The sequence below is a fragment of the Bactrocera neohumeralis genome, unplaced genomic scaffold, assembly GCF_024586455.1.
Source record: "Bactrocera neohumeralis isolate Rockhampton unplaced genomic scaffold, APGP_CSIRO_Bneo_wtdbg2-racon-allhic-juicebox.fasta_v2 cluster10, whole genome shotgun sequence".
NCBI lineage: Eukaryota > Metazoa > Arthropoda > Insecta > Diptera > Tephritidae > Bactrocera > Bactrocera neohumeralis.
The window spans coordinates 25,875,582-25,890,759 of NW_026089623.1; the positions used below are offsets into that span (position 1 = coordinate 25,875,582).

Sequence of the window (15,178 nt, forward strand, 5' to 3'; positions counted from 1 at the left end):
TGGAACTTGCAACGGTACGCTTCCCTTCTCTTCTCACCGCCTTCTCCTACATTTAGACAGAATTTATCGAACAAGAAGTTTTCTCATTATTTTAAGCAGATAAACTTTTAAATAAAAATAAGAAGATTTCCCACATATAAATAAGAAGAAATCTCTATGAAAATATCTTCGTCTTTGACTTCTGTCCTCTTCTTTATTAGCCATATTTTTCTCTGTGCGCCTTTGTGTCTTCTATGCCTAAAAACATTTTCGAATGAAGCAATGAAGCCTTCAAGACTGGATCATTGGATAAAATGCATCCAGATGAGATAGACAAGAATTTAGCATATTTTCAAGACCTAGAGAAGAAACATAATACTCAGCCAAGTGTAGCAAAACTATTTTCGGCGGCTGCTAAGCAAGATGACGACGGACTTCGAGCTTTGTACAAAATCTCTTTGTTAATTGCTCAAAAAGGCAAACCACATAACATCGGAGAAGAGTTAATATTGCCAGCAATAAATGAAGTAATAACTACCGTGCTTCATAAACCGGCCGCAGATATTATCCGAAAAATTCCTTTGAGTAATAATTCTGTGCAAAGGCTAATTGATGAAATGGCTGAAAACATTGAAAATCATTGTACGATCACCTGAGGTCAAGTCAATTTTCAATTCAGCTGGGCTGAGTCCAATTTACCTACTAATGAAGCATTGTTGTTGTCTTACGTGAGCTTTATTAAAGATGAGAAAATATGTGAAGAACTATTATTTGATAGAAATTTCGAGACCGATACAAAAGGCGAAACCATATTCCATATAGTGGAAAAGTTTTGCGATGAGAAAGAAATTGCTTTGAAAAATATTATTTCAGTTGCTACCGATGGCGCTCCGGTTATGACAGGGTGCCATAAAGGCTTCATAGCGTAATTAAAAAATAAAATTCCAAATGTCCTTGGTGTACATTGCGTTATTCATAGACAACATTTAGTTGCTAGAAACTTAAGTGAAAAACTATTTCAATCACTGCAATATGTCATCAAAGCAGTCAATAAAATCCGCAACCGCTCTTTGAATGATAGATTATTTCATCAGCTTTGTGTTACTAATGACGAGGATTTCAATCGTTTGTTGTTTCATACTGAAGTTCGTTGGCTATCAAGAGGCAATTGTCTGACTCGATTCTACAACCTGTTTGACTCTGATATAGAGTTCTTGGAATATAAAGATACAGAATTTCAAGACAAGCTCATAACATCAAAAAATGATTACATGACAGACCTGTATAAATTGTTCAACGACATGAATCTCCAACTGCAAGGCGATTAACTAAATTTAATTAAAACAAAAAACGTCGTTGCTGCTTTCGCTGCCAAACTGCTTCTACACAAAAAGAATGTGGGCAGACGTGAGTTTCACAATTTTCCGAATTTATCAGTATCATGCAGTAACGATGAATTGTTTGCCTACTGCCAACATTTGGAAAACCTCCACATTGACTTCACCGAACGATACCACTTGAACTTGGAAATGCCAGACTGGGTGTTGGATCCGTTTTCAAATGTCAACACAGCAATGTCACCTCAGCTGGAAGAAGAACTTATAGAATTGACAACAAACGAGGAAATAAAAATCAAGTTCAAAAATGGTTACCAAGAATTTTGGCTACAAAAACCGATCTCGCAATTGTACGCTGGATTGTGGTCAATCGTTCAACGATTCTTGATAGCATTCCCATCGTCATATTTGTGTGAACGTGGATTTAGTGCTGTGACAACACTGCTTACTAAAAAGAGAACTCGTGTGCTTGTTACCGAACGTGGCGACTTGCGACTGTTCTTGAGTAAATTGGAACCTGATATTAACAAACTTATTAAACAGCATCAGATTCATCTTTCACATTAGTTTTTATATATAGATCGATTATTTTAGTTTTATTTTTAATAACAGATTCTCTATTTTAATAACGGAGAATTCTAAACGAAACTTTTACTATAACCACCAACTTGAGACCTAAGCGCCGTTGTATGTTACCTATTGCGCTCAGGTTTCAAGTTGGTGGTTATAGTAAAAGTTTCGTTTAGAATTCTCCGTTAATGTACATATATAGGTCACAATAATTAATTTGAAGTTATAGTGGTTTTTAAATAGGTGAAAAAATGGGGGCGCTAAAGAAATATTTATTCTCAAAGTGGGCGGTAGACAAAATAAGTTTGGGAACCACTGGTCTATGACATCAGCGACTGCTAAGATGACACCTTTGGTCAAAAGTAACATGATCATATTGGAAACCTATAAGTAAACATGATTTTATATTATCTTTATGAATAATTCTAATTCGACTATTAATTTTTTTTTTATTTCCCAAATTTTAGTCTCCTTTTGCTTCAATACAGCTTTTTGCACGGTCCAAAAGCATGTCAAACGAGTGTTTTAGCTTGTTACGCAATTTCTTGGATTTCGGCTCGACCGGTGCCTTCCATTCAGCATTCTAGCGTTTCGTTTCGGGATCATATTGGAAACACCACGATTCGTCACCAATCACAATATTGTATTTTTGTCCTTTTTGACCTCTTTAATGATGTCGTTCGAATGTTGGATTCTGAGCAATTTTTGGTCGTCAATAAATTTGTGCGGAATAAACCGTGCACTTACCTTTCGTAGGCTCAAATGTTCGGTCAAAATGCGATAGATCGATGTTTTGGAGATGTCCATTTCCATTTCCATGAATTTCAATGATGATTTCGGCTGATTTTTGATGAAAACACTCGTGCACTCTGCTACGGGATAGGCATTCATCGCCATAAACTGGTTTCATCAATTGAAAGGTTTCGGCAAAAGTTTTACCAATTTTAAAAACTAAATTTAATGTTGGCTCTTGTTTGAAGGTCATTTTCGCACCGATAATACAAACATGCTGACACTTAAAACGCAATAACTTCACTTCCAATCATTGAAATGTTATGAAATGGACAATCGATAAAGATAGCAGATTTTAACGCACCAGTCGTCATATCGATGGCGCCACCAGAGGGCGCTAGATTCAAAGATTTGGAAGATTTACTTTGGAAGGCACTGTATAGTTTTGTTCACCTAATAGCCTTGACAGACGGCAGCGTTAATCCGGATTAACTGCGCACTTAATCAGATCCAAATTTGTAGGTGACAGACGGCAGCTATGCGAGTTTTAAACTCTCATAAACAGCTCATTGTCCTTTTTATAATATTTTCAATGAAAATTGATAGAAGATAAACATTACGGTTGTTAGCCGACCAATTTTTACCAAACCATTTTTTATTACAAAAGCATATCAACACATTATTTTTAAAACTGCATCATAACATAGAAGTTTTATTGATATTATATTGAGAATTTGATAAACAGCTGTCAGGGTTGCTTGTATTTCATTCATAATAGATGAAAATTGGCCATTTTTGACAATGTTGCCAACGAAAATCTCACAAACTCCCTAAAATTTTGAGAGTTATTTTTGGATTCAGCAACGGAGTTAGCTGTGGTAACTCCTGAATTAACCCCGAAAAATGCAATTAATCTGGTTTAACGCTGCCGTCTGCCAATGCTATAACGGATGTACGTATCACCTAAAACCATAGCTCGCAAACAACTGTCGACCGTTTTTCTTCTTATGCTCTCGTTGCGAGCACCACTGAAAAAGTTCATACTCTCTCGCTCTAGCTCTGAGCAAGAGACTCTTGCTGTCTTCATTTATGTTTTCTGTTGAGCGCTTTTCGTTGAGCTCTTTGTATTTCGGTCTTTCAATGAGCAGTGCGTAAAGAGCGGAACGAGAAACGCTCGCACAAAGAGAGTGCAAAAGACCGATTGACCGAAAAACTCAACGCAAACGGTCTTCACATTTACTTTTGTTGTAAGGCATTTAGATTTTCTGCTCTAATCGAACTTCTTCGTTGCGTTGCAGGTGTAGCCAACACAACCTGCGCTAGTGCACTTACATACATATATGCGGAATCTTAAGCAAAAACATTATAAAATTCCAATATACTATTTGAATTTAATGGCAAGTGACCAAATGTTACGTCGAAGTTTACGATGTCAGCATAAATTTTGATAAGTTTTGCAGAAACAGGATCTTTTTTGCTTTCTGACACTGTCTGCAACAAATATTTCACAACTTAACACAATCAATTCACGATCGCAATTAATATATTTCGTCTGCAAAACAGACGTTTAACGATTTGCTTGCCTATGCGTGTGAATGTATACCAATACATATGTACGCAAAAGACTGTTTGCTCCACTGAACACGACAAAACGGTCTTGGAACAACCAGAACAAAGCAGAATAGAAAAAAACGGTTTCGCTCTGAGCCCAAGCAAGCTCATTCAAGAACCCATAAAACGGTTGCTCTCTGAGTCTTTTCGTAAAGAGTCAGGGAGAGACACTTATTTGCAGACAACGAGAAACGGTCGACAGTTATTTGCGAGCTCTGCCTAAAACTAATAGGTTATATATATAAATGGGTTATATATATAAATGATCAGGATGACGAGAAAAGTTGAAATCCGGTTGGCTGTCTGTCCGTCCGTCCGTCCGTGCAAGCTGTAATTTGAGTAAAAATTAAGATATCTTGATTAAACTTGGTATATAGATTCCTCGGTACAAAAAAAATCGCGTAATCGGAACATTGCCACGCCCGCAAATCACCATTAACTGGAAACGTATAAAGTGCCATAACTAAAGACTAAATTAAGATATAAAACTGTAATTTGGTTCAGGGGATTGCAGTATCAAGAGGCACCTGGAGAAAAAAAATTTGAAAAAGTGGTCGTGGCCCCGCCCCTAATACAGTCCACGAAATAAGTATAGTGTTCAAACTAAAAAAGAGAATTTATCGAAGTCCACATGCGTTTTTTGAAAATGAATGCATGTAAGCAATTGCATTGTTAATCAATAGTTATTAGTGGCACCAGTACTTTTGTAGTACCGTTACCTTCTGTTTAATTTGCGCACTTGTACATTTAGAGCGAAATAGTTATAGCGTCCAAGAAGAGAAAGTATTCCGTATCGGCAAAACGTTGCATTTATTCCGTATTTTTAAGGATTTTTGAAGTGAGTTTGTCTTAAATAAACAATTTAAAAAATATTTATCCATCCTAACGAGCTTTATTTAATAACTAATTTAGAAATGCCTCGCGGAACCCATTTATTGCTTGTTGAGCGTACTAAAACGATGCGGGAATGTGGAGCAACAATAAGAGATATAGCCGAAAAAATACGCCACAATAAGAAAACAATATGTTCCTTTTTAAAAATTCCGAAAATTTATCTTCTTCTTCTTTTTAAATGGTGTAGACACCGCTTACGCGATTATAGCCGAGTTATCCGAAAATTTATAGCACAACAAAAAGAAGTGGACGTCCTCCAAAAGTTGATGAAGGATTGAAAAGGCAAATAAAGCATTTCCCCAGCATAAATTAGGCTTCAACTAAATCTTGAAGTGTCCACCCGTCGAGTTCAGCAGATTTTACAAGAGAATAGTAACAACTAGCAGTGGCGTAGCTACAACTTCGGGCGCCCGGGGCCAAGGATTTTCTGCCGCCCCCCTTTATCTACCTACCTACAAGTTTCATGAGGTGGTTTGAACAAAAGTGAATTTTAACAAAATATCTTCGATATTAGGTATATACAATTTAGGAACTAGAAGCCACGCAAATTCTGAAGTTCCAAAATTCTCACAATACTGTTTTTGAGGAAATTGATAGTAAATTTACAAGACATCTTATTAAAAGACATAAAAAAAACTCATTTTCGCCCTATATCTTGTACACTTTTGACACAATTTTCAGGAACAATTTTGCCCGAATTGGAGTTTTTAAATATCATTTTTGAAAATTTGGAGAAATAAAAGTATTTGTTACATTCAAAGCATAGGGTAACTGGGAGAGTGACACGTGCTAGACAAAGTTAGAAAAGTGCATCTTTAATCACTATTTTTAAGAAAGATGTAAGCCAAAAGATATAAGACAAATTCAAAGACTGAAGAGTATTCGAGTAAAAATTAATATTTTTCATTGTTATTCAGATTATTTCATTGTGAGTGTACAACTCTTTCGCTTTTATGATAAATTTTGTAAAAAAAATTGTTGAAGTTTTTTTCTGAATATTAAAAAACAGCGAAGATCGTTTTGCCGCCCCCCAAGACGTTGCGCCCGGGGCGACGGCCGCCTTCGCCCCCCTAGCTACGCCACTGACAACCAGTATGTCAAACGAGCGCCTCAACCTAAGTTGCTACATCGACACAAAACTGCACGGATGCAATATGCCCAAAGGCACTTATTGTGGGACGATGAGTGGAAAAAAGCGGCAAGTATATATTGAGCTATTACACATCGTCTTATTAGAGATTTCGGAACGATTTTGTGAGGAACATCAAAACGTTTCTCTATGTACAGAAATATAGCATTAATGGACTGGTCCGCCATAAGTCCCGACTTAAACCCCATGGAAAATCTCTGGGGAATACTTTCGCAGCCAGTTTATACCGATGGTCGACAATTTGATACTGTTGGAGAAGTAAGGAAGTGCATTGAAGCCAAATAGAAGAAAACACCGATTTTCACCCTTCGCTTTCTAATTGAAACCATGCCGGGGCGTATATGCACCGTTATTTTGGCTACCGGTAACCATATAAGCTATTATTACTTCGAATAAGTTTTATTTTATGAAGTATTTGTTTGTACGCTATACTTTTTTGGTACCAAGTGAATTGAATTTTTTAATTATTTTATTTATAAGTGGTAATTTTTGTTTTTAAATATTGTGTAAAAAATTATCGAGGTTGATTCCATTAATAAATAACATAAAAAAACATCGTATGAAATTTAAAAATGAATAGAAGAGATTTTTAGCCCAGCACGAATATTGTAAGAAATACTTCCGATAGTGTGAAAATGGATGAAATCAGATGGAAATCCCGCTCACTCCCCATATAACGGTATCGTTTAAAACTACTAAAAGGGGCGATAAATCAAAAACTAAATGCACCAGGAACGTAAAAATTTAAAGCCGGTATAGTATGACATGGCTTTATAGGGGCCGGGGACGATGGGCGTGGCACCGCCCACTTTTTGATGAAATGCCATATCTCGGGACACGACCAACAGATTTCGACAAAATTTGGAACGTGGAATTCTTTTCAGATTCCTCTGTGAAAATGATTTAAATAGGACAATAACCATGCCTACTTCCCATATAGCACAATTTTAAATTCCACTTGAATCCATTACTTTCCAGTACACAAATCAAGAAGCAATTAATATAATGGGATTAAACTTTGCACGAATAATGCCTTTAGTGTATGCCACCTTATGACAAAAAATTCAAATCCAACCAAAACTGCTCAAGACCCTAGTTACCGAATATGTGGGACCCAGTACCTCTAGTTGACTTTTGTTCGAAAATGTCAATGTGCGGGATATACAATTGAAATTCAGACAGAATCCATTTCCTGCTGTGGTAATTCTGTTTATCCAAAATGGATGAAATCGGGTCAATATTTGCCTGAGCCCACAAACCTTCTGCCGAATATGTCGGTCAGTGTATGAGTTATACATATATAGTACAAGCCTAAACTCGCGGCTCCGCTCTTTGTTGTCAAGGAGATCATTTGCCGTGATAACAATAGAATGGAATTGGCAATCTATATCGCTTAAAGAATAGTACATACATACATAAATGTGTAGGATTTAAAAACATCTTTACAGTCTCTGCATCTGCATCGTATATCGTTACACATATACATATGTATGTATATTAGGGCGGGTCGAATTTTTTTCGCATAAAGCGGCTAGCAAAAGCGAAAACTACTGAAAATTCTAGTAAAGTTTTGCCAAGAAACCATGGGTCTAAAATTAATTCCCAGTTCGTGCAGAGCGACTTTAGATTTTGTGGTCATACTTATTAAATTGTACTCAAAACCTACATATAGTTCTAAAATTAACAGCATGCCGTGCAATTAATGCTATAGCAGGCTTTTGTAACTTATTTGTTTTTTCACGTGGCTGAGCAAAAAACAACAAAAACAAGTAAGGAAGGGCTAAGTTCGGGTGTCACCGAACATTTTATACTCTCGCATGATAAAGTGATAATCGAGATTTCATTATCCGTCATTTACATATTTTTCAAATACCGTATTTGTGTAAAGTTTTATTCCGCTATCATCATTGGTTCCTAATGTATATATTATACAGAGAAGGCATCAGATGGAATTCAAAATAGCGTTATATTGGAAGAAGGCGTGGTTGTGAACCGATTCTCCCATATTTCGTACATGTCATCAGGGTGTTAAGAAAATATTATATACCGAATTTCATTGAAATCGGTTGAGTAGTTCCTGAGATATGATTTTTGATCCATAAGTGGGCGACGCCACGCCCATTTTCAATTCTAAAAAAAAGCCTGGGTGCAGCTTCCTTCTGTCATTTCTTCCGTAAAATTTAGTGTTTCTGACGTTTTTTTTTAGTCGGTTAACGCACTTTTAGTGATTTTCAACATAACCTTTGTATGGGAGGTGGGCGTGGTTATTATCCGATGTCTTCCATTTTTTAACTGTATATGGAAATGCCTGAAGGAAACGACCCTATTGAGTTTGGTCGACATAAGTGTTAAGAAAATATTATATACCGAATTTCATTGAAATCGGTTGAGTAGTTCCTGAGATATGATTTTTGATCCATAAGTGGGCGACGCCACGCCCATTTTCAATTCTAAAAAAAGCCTGGGTGCAGCTTCCTTCTGTCATTTCTTCCGTAAAATTTAGTGTTTCTGACGTTTTTTTTTTAGTCGGTTAACGCACTTTTAGTGATTTTCAACATAACCTTTGTATGGGAGGTGGGCGTGGTTATTATCCGATGTCTTCCATTTTTGAACTGTATATGGAAATGCCTGAAGGAAACGACCCTATTGAGTTTGGTCGACATAGCTATAGTAGTTTCCGAGATATGTACAAAAAACTCGCCCACTTTTCAAACAAAATTACGTCCAAATATGCCCCTCCCTAATGCGATCCTTGGTGCCAAATTTCATTTTAATATCTTTATTTATGGCTCAGTTATGACACTTTATAGGTGTTCGGTTTCCGCCATTTTGTGGGCGTGGCAGTTGGCCGATTTTGCAAACTTAACCTTCTTATGGAGCCAAGAAATACGTGTACCAAGTTTCATCATGATATCTCAATTTTTACTCAAGTTACAGCTTGCACGGACGGACGGACGGACAGACGGACGGACGGACAGACAGACATCCGGATTTCAACTCTACTCGTCACCCTGATCACTTTGGTATATATAACCCTATATCTGACCCTTTTAGTTTTAGGACTTAGCTCCTTAGCAACTTTGTTGCGAGAGTATAAAAAGACCACACAAGTGGTCTGCGTTGAATAAACAATAGTGTGTTCTAAATCATTTTTTGCACGTTTTAAATAGTTTTCGATTAATAAATTATAATGGAAATGTCTGCAATGTCAGTTGATTCCACCAATTCAGAAATTGATACAATTTCAATGAACTCCTAGTCTTGTGTTCTTCCCAGTCTGAATATTGGCTTGCCAAGAGTTTTAAGTCAACTAAATCTACCAAGTAATCGTGACGTATTAAATTATTATTTATTTGTACGCGTGGCTGAGCAAAAAATAACAAAAAAAAGCAATCGTACGGTAATCTTAACACACAAGTGGCAAAAAAAAATTTGGAAAATTTGGAATAAACTAAAAATTCCGTTAATCAATGAAAAAACTGAAAACATTGCTAAATAAATATCATAATGAAATAAAATTTAAAAGTAGACCAAGTAAGTCTTCAACGTTTTGGAAACAATTGATGAAGTGTTTTATAATGGTTTAATACACATTGAACTCCAAGAGGTTATGATTTATCAGCACTGTAAGAGGAAGCTAACCATTCCCGAATTCGAGGCGATTGCTGTTGACCAACAATCAACACTGGCGCCAACTAGTCTTGATCCAACTTTTTTCCTGGCTCAAAAAATGTGGATATTGAATTAGAGGTGATGTTTGCCATGCCAACTGCAAGAGAGCCAAGTTCGTCGAAAAAAAAAAATTAATACCAAAAGGTACGATATACCTCATTTCACTATGGCGTGTGATAGGTTTGGAATCGGTAATAGGGTTGCTTCTTTTTTGGCCACATCGCTTTTCAAAGCGCTTTTGAAAGAAAGAAATGTAGGGATTCTCTTCGAAGAAAGCAATAATAAAATTTTATTTTCGATCCACCGTATTTTCCACAATTTTCGAATTAAAAAAATGCGAATATCTGTATGATCCATACATAGAAGCACAAACTTCCGTTTTAATCGAGGAAACCAAGCACAATTTTCCGGATCGCTTCTTATGAAAGTATAGGTTTTTGAGTAAAATACATAAAGTCGCTCTGCGCGAACTGGGATGGTAATGTTTTGTGCAACAATCATCGAATGCAATTCCAAAAACGACTTCTAAAACCCAGGTACTACACTTAAGAAAACACAGTTATGATCGTTCCTTTTAAATATTGTATTGTTCTGTGCAATGCTTCAGGAATATTTGTCAGCTATTATGCATTCATCTCAAATTATGATTCAACCTTTTCTTATTCAGTTACAACTATCAGTATAATTCATATATGTACATATAATTTAAGAGTGCGGCTAACCAAAATTCGCGCACTGTACATGTGTATATAAACAAAAACCACTGTACCCTGTCAGTAGATATGTGATTTTATTTTGTATTTAAAAAAAATTTCAAATGATTCTTACATAAATATTGAATATAGCCTTGTATTTTGAAATATATTTTTTTGTGTTTATGAATTGTTGTGAATTTTAACATAAAACGATAGAAAGTATCCTATGCCCGTCCCGAGGTTCCAAGCTGCCTCATCACTAATTTTCAGCTAAATCGATTCAGCCGTTCTTGAGTTATAAATATATACATAAATTGTGAAATAGAGAGTGATTTTGCAAAAAGGCCGCCGTTAGGACCTTCTTCAGAAGTAAAGGAATACCCGTAAAAATTTTCAAGTTTTTCCGTGCTGTGGTTCGGACGTTAAGCTTAGTACGCAGCTCTCAAGAAACTTCATGTAAAAAAACGCTTAAGAAACGGTCAAGAAACTTTCCTGCGATAAATTTATTTGTTTTTATTTTTTTACTTAAAGGTCCGTATCCAGCTCTTAAGTAATTGCTCAAGAAAAAAATACATTATTTCTTCAAGTAATTTTGACATCTGGTTACGCATTGTGAATGATCCACATTAGAAGAGCAAGAGAGAATAAACAAAGAAAGTAAACTTTGTGCGTAATATGTGTGTATGTATGGCTGTGTGTGGTAACACAAATATTTTCATTGTGATTTAAGGAATGTTGTTGATGATTGGTAGGTTTTATATAACATTTCAAAATGAAATATACTTTCTAATAATGATTTTAACTAATTTAGGATGAATTTAACGATTACTTTGAATTTCCTTCAAGAAACCATTGTTGATCCCATGTTTCTTCGCAAAACCATGCTTGCCATATTCGCGTTTTATTGAAAAAATGTATTAAAAATTAGTAGTAGATTTCTTTAGAGCTGCATACCAGCACAAGAAAGTTTACTGCTTCTTAACGGTTTTTTTATATGAAGTTTTTACATTTCTTGAGAGCTGGATACTAAGCTTTACTGTGAAAGACGTCTGTTGGTTTGAAATTGATTAGTGAATGTATTGCTAAATTATTTTGTTGAGCGGCTCGTAATATAGTTTCTAAGTCGCTCACTAAATTGTATTCTTCCTTAAGACATCGTGCTATCTCGATTATTCTAGAATGGACTCTTTCTATTTGTTGATTAATTATACTATGTCGTGGACCACAAAAACAAATTTCTATATTTAATCTTTGTATTAATGATATAAGCTGGTGTGTTGTGAAGAGTAATTGGTTTTACATCTGTAAAGGTTTGAAGCAATCTTAAAACTTTTTCTTGGATATTTGTCTTGTCTTCTATATGTTTCAATATTAGACATTTTTAATAGGACTAGAATGGACTCTTTCTATTTGTTGATTAATTATACTATGTCGTGGACCACAAAAACAAATTTCTATATTTAATCTTTATATTAATGATATAAGCTGGTGGTTGTGAAGAGTAATTCGTTTTACATCTGTAAAGGTTTGAAGCAATCTTAAAACTTTTTCTTGGATATTTGTCTTGTCTTCTATATGTTTCAATATTAGACATTTTTAATAGGCATCTATTCATGTGATTAATTTTTATAAATAAAAATAAAATATACATATCTAAGGGAAGATTTTCTTTTTTTGGAATTGGGTTTTTGCCCATTGGTACGAATTTCGGTTGACGGTCATATTTATTTTTGTTACATGTTACACAATTTCGTACATATTGTTTTATTTCGGGCCAGAAATATAATGTTTCTATTTGCTTAATAGTTTCTGAATGATTTCGATGAGCTCTATTATAAGTTCCTTATTAATAATATCCATCGGGTGAAGTTTTGTGTAAATAAATTTTTTTGAAATGACTCCTTCAAAGTTCGCTGGACCTCATGCAAATCTTCCACTGTACAATGAATTGTTGTTAGCAAATTTGCTCTAATGAATTCTTTTATAATGATTAATAAATTCTCCACTGTATCATACTCTATTAAGTGTTTTTTACTTCCAAAGGTTTCGATTACCTCATGGATCGTAAACCGGTTTTCCCACAATATTATTTGTCCTTTATTGGTTTACAAGTTTTGTGTTTCTTGTATTTTGAATGCTTTCAATACTTTGCGCTAAATCTTGTGATTCCTCGATATTGGAAATGTTATATAATTCATGACGCGACAGTGTGTCTGCTACAATATTAGCTTTACTAGATTTGTATATCAGTTTCGGAACAAATTCCTCTAAAAATGCGTGTCAGTTTTTGGTTAGGGTTACGGGTTGACAATGCAAATGTCAAAGGTTTTTGAACTGTATAAATTTCAATATTCGTTATACCATATAGGTAATTACGGAGGTTTTTTAATGTCCATACAATAGCGTATAATTCTTTTTTATTTGCGACATAATTTCTTTCTGTTTTATTTAAAGTTTTTGAAATGAAACTTATTGGTTTACCTTCTTGTGAAAGATTAGCGCCTATTGCAACATTAGATGCGTCTGTGGTTAATAGAAATGTCTTTGAATATTTTGGTTGCGTTAATTCCATTACCGATGCCAAATGATTCTTTAATTTATTAAATGCTGATTTTTTTTATTTTTACTTATTTTAAATTTTCTTGACATGTTTCGTGAAACTTTACCATTTCCCGCTGACAAATATCTCGTCAGAGGCAAAATTTAACAAATTTGCGGTAATATCCATTAATTCCCAAAAATCCTCATAGTTCTCGCAAGTTTTCAAGTATTGGGTAATTTAGAATTAAGCTTATTTTATTAGGATCTGTTTTTATAACGTTATGGCCTATCATATAACCCAAAAATTTTATTTCTTTTATAAAACAGTTTGTCTTTTCTAGTGAAATTTTCATGTTGGTTTTTATACGTATGGTACATAGTTGGCTAATATACACCTATTATCATAAACTCCAGGCTTGATATAGCAGGAGGTTGCGCCCATATCGACAAGAGTTTTTAGATTTCTGCCAAATTTAGCATCATTTAAGTTGATGTGGGGGAGTTCATCTAACTTCCCCTAAAAAATTTTATTTTTTGTAATTATTAATCCTTAATGATTTTCTTTTGTGCGAAAGCTATGATTACTTTCTCTTGGTCTCTTGGTTTTGAGCCCTAATAACCTGAACATTTGCGTTCTTTTGTATTGATTTTATAATTTGATCAACATTTCTGTTACCTTGTTGCGCTCTTACTCTGTTATAAACTCTGGATACAGGTGGATCTATATCCATAGGTGTCGGTTTGGGAAAATTATAACGTATATTGTTTTTTGAGGGGTTGTTCCTTTGAGGAAATCTTAAATAATTATTTGTATATTTTGGCTTTGGCTTGTTTTTTATCATACGCAAAATTTTGTAAAAACCGAGCTCTTTGGTTATTTGATGCTAATTCCTTAGTTTTTGCTAAAGGATCAGGTAAATCTTGTAGGTTTAGAGAAAATAGCATGCCCCTTAGTGAGGTATTTAGACCTGTTATAAAAATTCGTAGGACATGGTCCTTATTCTTTTTGTTTAATTTCTTTTGTAATCCGCTTAGTTTCCATGTGTCATAATTTTTTTATTTATTAATAGAGTAAATTTTTTTGTTGACCAGGTAGGTATGTAGGTTCTACAACCGACATTACACCCTGCCTTAGGATGCTTAGTTCCTGTTTTATTATATGTATTGTACGTTTGTCTGCATGTGCAAAGTCTAAGCGAATTAGAATTACATCGAAATTATGTACCGTTCCATGGTTCTTTAATACATCGTTTGCATCATACGTTATTTTATTCCGGAGAATTGTGTGTGCAGCGAATTATTTTCTATTTCCCTTCACGTATAGCCTCAAAGCGTCAAAAGCTGCCTCCCTCCAACTAAACTACTATGTATGAATTCATCCTATGTACCAGTAAATTCAGGTAAGAATTTAACAACGTCTTATGATTCCTGGCATACTATATTGTCGTCTATTGTTTGTGTTTGAAAAGCAGTAGCACTATTAGTATTCACCATTATTTGTCTTATATTTTCGTGTTTCTGTTTTTTTTATAAGGTGGTTATTTTCACCAGAACCGTTACAATTTGAGATAAATAACTTATTATTTCTTTATCCCTTCCGTAGTAAAGGAAGCTGTGATATTCTGGAGGGTCTGGAGTTCAGAATCGAAGAATTGACCTAGAATTATAGAATTTTTATTTTAATTTATTGGCTGTTCAAGCCTTGATCTACGTAGTACTATTTTTTGATTAATTATTTTTATTTTATCCCTCGGATATATTACACATATTCTTAATGACTATAATACAATTTATAAAATTTTTATTTTATTTTGCTATTTTGTTTTTTGTCATTTTTGGACACTTCTTAATGTCATGAGCGCCCTTACAGAACGATACGATAATTTATAATATTATATTTGATAGGTTGATTGTTCCCTACTTATAATATACTAAAAGTAAATTTAAAATACAACTTACAAATATATTTTGCTGCATGTTGTCCACTGCTCCAGTCT

General features: G+C 34.6%; 1 protein-coding gene across 3 annotated transcripts in view; it reads left to right on the top strand.

The window, feature by feature from the left end:
• Positions 1 to 15,178, top strand: part of LOC126765196 (uncharacterized) — a 461,867-nt gene that overhangs the window by 318,851 nt on the left and 127,838 nt on the right. The gene's annotated exons all lie outside the window — the stretch shown is intronic.